The sequence below is a fragment of the Gekko japonicus genome, unplaced genomic scaffold (genome assembly GCF_001447785.1).
Source record: "Gekko japonicus isolate JY-2015 unplaced genomic scaffold, Gekko_japonicus_V1.1 scaffold1556, whole genome shotgun sequence".
Taxonomy (NCBI): domain Eukaryota; kingdom Metazoa; phylum Chordata; class Lepidosauria; order Squamata; family Gekkonidae; genus Gekko; species Gekko japonicus.
Window position 1 is genome coordinate 91464 of NW_015173718.1, and position 7194 is coordinate 98657.

Here is a 7194-nt window from a genome sequence, read left to right on the forward strand (position 1 = left end):
AAATGCCCTACGTCCACGTTACAGGAAGCACTTCGGCACCTTAAACCAATTTAAACTGAATCCCTTCTAGGCAGTGGGGGTTCAGGCGAACACAGAAGCTAACGGCCAATTTAGATTTAATTCACAGAACCGCATGGCGATCACTTTAAAAGCAAACTACTAAGCGAAGAGCCACTTGTCTACAACTGTTCTGCACATGCTCAATCCACTGACAGCTTTCAAGAAGAGGCTGGACGAATATTTGTCAGAGATGCTTTAGGCTGGTCCTGCATTGGGCAGGGGGTTGGAGATGGCCTGTATGGCCCCTTCCAACTCTATGATTCTATAAATTCCTAAAACAAAGCATTTGTCGTGGTGTAAGGTTGTTGGGGGTTTTTTTAGTGGAGTAGCAAAACAGCACAAGAAAAGCTCTCACGGGGACTTGCACTAAGGTTGAACCTGATTAGTTCAACAGAGCAGCAAGTCCAACTGTAAGTCTCAAGGCAAAGTTTGTGAGTAGTGAGATCAGGAACAGTAAGTTTGCACCACACTTTGCCTTTAGGTTAAGTCTGTTTCAGCCCCCCCACCCCCAGGTTGCAGGCTGATCAGAATATGATGTGAGAATGAGGAAAAACCAGAGAGTTATATACTGGGTTTTTATAACCATTAACAACCCAATAAGGTACCCATAAGACTTCGGCAACCTCATTCCATACAAGATCCAAGCTGCACTTTCTAATATATTATAGTTCTGGGAAGATGAGGATATACATACACACCACGAATCCTGCGTAACACATCCTGTATAACACATGAGCCACAAGTAATCTAAGAAGGGCCCTCAAGTGGTGTTCCAAAAGCTAAAAAATGTTATTTGCTACATAAAACTACTATGTAAAAATGAAGTCGGAAACCCATCACGCTTTCCAATAAAATTTTCTGAGCTTACAAAAACCACAGGGAAAGAAAAGCATCTCATCCTTTCCACAACAATGGCAAAATCGCCACAATGACCATTGCTTTTAGCCTCCCTGTTGCCATAACCACAGAACAGACACATCTCGCTGACTTGTTTTAAGGCCGCTCCATCTGGACCTTCACCTGCGTAATCTGATCAGCCAAAGTGTGCATGGGGGGGATGGGGACTGACAACATTTAGCAACGCTTCGTGAACTACAGACAGGGAGATATCTCATGAACCGAACGTCTCGAACCCAAGACTGGGCAACAGAGCCTATGACCCTCCACTATTCCATTGTTTATGCCAGTGGCAGAACTATTGTTTAAAACAAGGCTCATCTCCCTGATTGAGACTTCTTTACTCTGATGACTCATCATGTACACACTCTTTACAGCACACCCTATTTCAATCAATATCGAGCTAGTTTTCTCGCATCCAGGCCTGTCTCTGCTTCGGAACTGCTACCACTTCCTGCTTCTTCTTCCTTTAAGATCGACAGCTGTGACCGTCTTCCGGCTCTGAAATCAGCCCAGTTTGACCGCTCCACTGGATCTGCAGCCACTCCAGCCTTGCAGGGCTATGCTATCTTCCGTTTCTGCTAGCTCTTTTCCCAGGACTCAATCACACACAGTCCTAGCTGCAAAGTATGTTTTCCATAGAGGCCTAATCCTGCAAAGACATTGGGGAAGAGACTTACGTGTGAAAAGAGGAACCCTTCCCCGTGAGCAGAAAATGAGTAATACATTTTGTGTTTTCAGAAGGACTACCCCTCCTCCCAGCATATTCTAACCGGCAGAATGTTGAGCTTATGAGATTCCTGACTCAAATCCTTGTTTAAGCGTTTCTGGCACATCTTTGCCAAGTCACCAGCTCCCAGCCGCACTTCCTCAGCAGGGATAACAACCCTACATCACAGGACTGCTGGGGGAAAAAACATGCTACAAGTTAAACAGTGTGGAAGTGTTTTTATACTGGACTGATGTTGAAACGAAGCAGGGCAGGGGGACCTGATCGATAATTGGATCAGGGATCCGAGAACCCTCAAGCAGGCTGAGATGCGCTTCCGTTACCAGGATGTCAGTAGACATTTTCACAGACATATCAGGATAAATAACATTCTGTATAACTGAATGTGTACAGTGGCCTGTTATGACTCACCGTGCATCGCATGTAACAGACGGGGGTGTCATTCTCCATGTGCAGTTACTGCGACATTCCAAGCATGAACACCGTCCAAAACATGTGTCTGCACATTTAACCACATTTTCCATTTCTCGCTCCAAAGCAAGCATTTTGCTTTTGACCACGACAACACCAGTATGGAACCAGAAGGATACTAAAACAATGAGTAAGTGGTAACATCTCTGGAAAACCATGAAATGGCTTGCCCTTGCTTTACAAATCGTATTTGCGGCAAAACTCTCACAAAAGAGACATAGGTGAAAAGAGCAGGTATGTTAAAGGACGTCAAAACTATTATCTCAGAAACAGGATAAACATGCAGCCACGTCCTTTCAACAATACTGTGAGAAGTTACATCATCAAACCGACATTTTTTCATGAAAAATTCTCTCAAGGTTTTTCCAAGAAAGAAAAAAATCGTCAGGCTTTGTACAATTCAATAGGTATAGCAGTGCCATTGTGCCAAATAGCCTATTTGGCCCAAAACCTGTACACATGCACGATTTCCCACTAAATCTCTTTATCCTTGAAGTCACTAAAGGCTATTTCATATATGACATTCTTCCTACACACAGGGAATTTTTATGTAGGGAGAAATAAAATGTCATCTTACGTTAAGTGCAAAAGAACTGTTTATTTTCCCATTATGTATGTTTTGCAGGCAGCCTGAAGATTCCTGCAAGGGGTAAAACTGACAAAGGGCTTCTCAGCAAGTTCCCTTGACTTTTGCATCTTCAGCTCGCATGTGAGCCCCCTCCTCATAAGCTAAGCACTCATGTTTAAGTCCTAGCAGAGGATACACACTGTAATGCTATATGTATGGATTGGTAACTTCCATTTCAATGTATCTGAAAAAGTGTGCATGCACACAAAAGCTTATATCTTGAACAGTCTTAAAGGTGCCACTGGACTCAAACTTTGTTCTGCTGTTTCAGACCAACACAGCTAACCTCCTAAATCTGTAATGCTCATGATTAGTGACAGCATGCACACTATCCAATAGGTGCCTGCTGATTTGTTCTGGACAATGCTGTGAACTGTAATCATATATTTCCCCAACAATATACTAGAAGATGTATGATAACCATCTCCTACTAGAAAGAATGCATGGATCAGTGACTGTCTGCCAATGTTCAACAGGGCCTACACCACATTTACTTTGTCCCCCTCAACAAAACCAAAGTTTGGTGTGATGTCCTGAGTTGCCAATAAAGGTCTTGCACTAAATCCACAGCTTTGCAAAAACACAAGTAATTTATTTCCTACTTCCTATCCATGGTTGTTAATTTGTCAGATCAAGGCCTCTCTGTCACAGCTTAGGACTTCACACAAGAGCATTTGCCTCTCTATGAATGGTTAAGGATGGGACCCTCTATATCCTACTCTCTGCACAGTACACTGTGGGGAAATCCAGATTACAGCAGGGGTGACCAGATTCTCAAGACCCACTCCTCGTCTTCAGACACTATACTTCAAATAACAGCTCAACAAAGTAGATGTCACAGGTACTATGGAATGCATGTTCTTGTAGGGTATTATGGTCACTGAATGGATGTGTTTCCTGAAACACCCTTCAAGATCTTCTCACATAAGAGTCAGATTGATTCAAACCAGCAATACCATAATTCCATTACAATAATACAGTAATTTTTAATGAAATACATATGGAGCACCATTGCTTCTGTTAATTACAAGAACAAATTAACATATATTTTAGAGAAGACCTTGACTGACAGATGGAAGAGCCATCTGGGGCTCAGATGAACTTGCCCAAGGGATGGAGAGGATCCAGTCCAACAGCTGGCTATCCTTGTTCTTTAATATGGTGCTGCACTACCAATGAGTTGATGACCCTTTCCAAAGTGGTCATTGCCAAAAGGTTGGCCCTCCCCTACCAAGCAGAGTGCTCAAATAGTCAAAATCAAAGCAAACTTCGGGGATTTTTTGCCTTTTGGTTGTAAGGACCAATTCTATAATATGGTTTTGGTAGCTGACTTGTGAATTAAAAGCATCAGGGTGCAGGGTAGAAATGTCTTAATAAATAAGCATGGAACCAAAGGGCAGAAGCTATTTCACACTAATTAACAGAGAGTTCCAAGGCATGATCCAGTGGATGTTGCAGAAGCATCATTAAAGAGGATGTATCTTTTTAAATGGGCAGTCTAATCCATGATTTGTTTAAAAAGAACAGAAAATAAAGAGGTTTAGTGGGAGTTCGCACATGTGCACAGGTTTTGGTCCAAATATGCTGTCTGGCACAATGACACAGTTATACCTATTGAACCGTGCAATGCATGACTTTCTTTCTTTCTTTCTTGGGAAAAAAACACACAGAAGGACTGAAGATACCCAGCAGTGGTAAGCAAGGATGAGGAATGTTAACTGGCTCAGGATCACACAGTGAGCTTTTGCAAACAGAAATCTAAATCTGGATCTCCTTCATCCTAGCCCAATAGCTTAACTACAGCACCACATCTATGATCTCCAGATCAATTTCTTATACTACATAAAGGTGTATCTCACAATGCACGAATCTGCCATGTCCAGGGGAAACAAAGATTCAGGTGGGTAGCCATGTTGGTCAGAAGCAATATAGAACAAAGTGTGTATGCACACAAAAGTTTAGACCCAGAATGAAACTTAGTTGGTCTTAAAGGTGCCACTGGACTCAAACTTTGTTCCAGGGGAAATAAAGTTCACCTTGCCCAGTACTGTCCATTGGCAGCGCTTCAGGAACACAGAGGTCATTCTCTTCATTATAGAGAGCCCATGGATTGCATCAAGGCCCTTCTGCAACTAAAATGATCTTCTCCCTGAGCAATAGAGCCTCCTTCAGCAGCTCTGTGGGTCTTGCGTAGCCAAATACTCCTCTATACACTTTCTTGGAAACAGGTCTACTGAATCAGAGGAACTTCCTTCTAAGTAAACATGCAACAACCTCCTTTCACACACCCCTTTTTCAAATATCCCCAAAAGCACATGCAGGTCCCAACAAATGCTCCCGCTAAGCTGTGGAGTCTTGTAAACAAAAATTCTACTTTGTGAGCTACTGGCATTAAAGAGTGAGCGATTTGGCTACCGCATAAATTAGTTTGCTCTGGAGCCCTCCTTCCTGAGCAAAGACAAAAAATGTGTGAGCCGGAGGCTAAAAAACTGTGAGCTAGCTCACACTAACTCATCTTAGAGGGAACACTGGTCCCAACCCAAAAGTGGGGTGCAAACCCAGTGAAATTGGGCCCCAGGCTTTTATAGCTGTCTTGATTTGTACACGCTGTCACTATCATGCAAACTAAATTTGGACTTGTGGGTTACCATATCAAAAAGGTCAGGAAGTACTGTTCTAAATGATTCACATACCTCTCCTGGAGTCCCCATCTATAGATCATCCCCCCCCACCCAGTATCCCAGGGCTTACAACCCACATTATTCTTTCCCCAAGTGTCCCAGTACTTGTCACACATATTCCCCTTTCCCCAAAAGTATTCCATAAGGCACACCACTACACCACCCTCTCTCCCCAAGTAACCTATGGGACACATGACAAGAGATTTAATTACACACAGTGCAGAGAGGACAAAGAGAACTTTTTCTCCCTCTCCCAAAATACTAGAGCTTGGGGGCATTCAATGAAGTTGACAGGCAATATAAGAAAATGAGCAGAGCCCTGCTGGATCAGACCAAAAACCCATCCAGTCCAGCATTCTTTCCACACAGTGGCCAACGTCTAGGAAACTCACAAACAGGAAGGCTGCAACAGCATCATCCTGCCTGTGCCCCCCACCCCCAACTGATTTAATGAGGCATCCTTCCTCTGGTACTGGAGGACGTAGACAACCACCATGATGAGCTGCCACTGGTAGCCCAGTCCTCCGTGAATTTCAGGACAGAGAAAAGTACAAACTTATTTACTCAACGAGTAATTAAAATATGGAACTCACTGCCAGACAGTCACAGACAGTGTTCCCTCTAAGCTGAGTTAGTGTGAGCTAGCTCACAGTTTTTTAGCCTCCGGCTCACACATTTTTGTCTCAGCTCAGGAAGGATGGCTCCAGAACACACTAATTTATGCAGTAGCCAAATTACCTGCTCACAACTTTAATGCCGGTAGCTCACAAAGTAGAATTTTTGCTCCCAGGACTCAACAGCTTAGAGGGAACATTGGTCACAGGCATAAACAACTTTAAGAGGGGATTAGACAAATTCATGGAGGTCTATCTGCACGCACCACCCATGGTGACTACAGAGAACCTCCCCATTCAGAAGCACTAAACCTCTGAATCCCAGTGCCAGGAGGCAACATCAAGGGGAGGCCTCGGCCTCTATGCCCTCTTTGGGGCCCTCCAGAGCAGTGCTCCCTCTAAGCTGCGTTAGCTATCTCCCGGGTTTTTTTAGCCTCCAGCTCACACATTTTTGTCTTCGCTCAGGGAGGAGGGCTCCAGAGCAGACCAACGGATGCCGTTCCCAAATCGCCCGCTCACAGCTTTAATGCCAGTAGCTCGCAAAGGAGGATTTTTGCTCACAAGGCTCCACAGCTTAGAGGGAGCATTAGCTCCAGAGTACATGGCTGGCCACCGCGTGAGACAGGGATGCCGGATCCGATGGACCGCTTGGCCTGCTCCAGCAGGGCTCTCCTTACATTATCCTTTTCCCCCCTCCCACCTCAGCACCCCAAGATCTGCCCATCCCACCCCTTACCCCCTCTCCTGGGGGGGGGAGAGCCCCAGGAGTTATGCCCACCCGTGTTCCCTCTAAGCTGAGTTGGTGTGAGCCGGCTCACAGTTCTTTAGCCTCTGGCTCACATTTTTTTTGTCTCAGCTCAGTAAGGATGGCTCCAGAGCAAGCCGATGTATGCATCTGCCAAACTGCTCGCTCACGACTTTAATGCCCGTAGCTCACAAGGTAGAATTGTTGCTCACAAGACTCCGCAGCTCAGAGGGAACATCGATGCCCACCCCTCGCTCCTTCCAGATCCCCCCCCCCATCTGCCACACATACATACTCCTCCCCATGCCCAAGTAGCCCAGCAATCACTCCTTCACAGGCCATCTCCCCCCCCCCAGCTGTAAGACGCA

General features: G+C 44.9%; 1 protein-coding gene across 1 annotated transcript in view; it reads right to left on the reverse strand.

Annotated features, from left to right (window-relative positions):
- Positions 1 to 7194, reverse strand: part of GNB4 (guanine nucleotide binding protein (G protein), beta polypeptide 4) — a 56129-nt gene that overhangs the window by 48668 nt on the left and 267 nt on the right. The gene's annotated exons all lie outside the window — the stretch shown is intronic.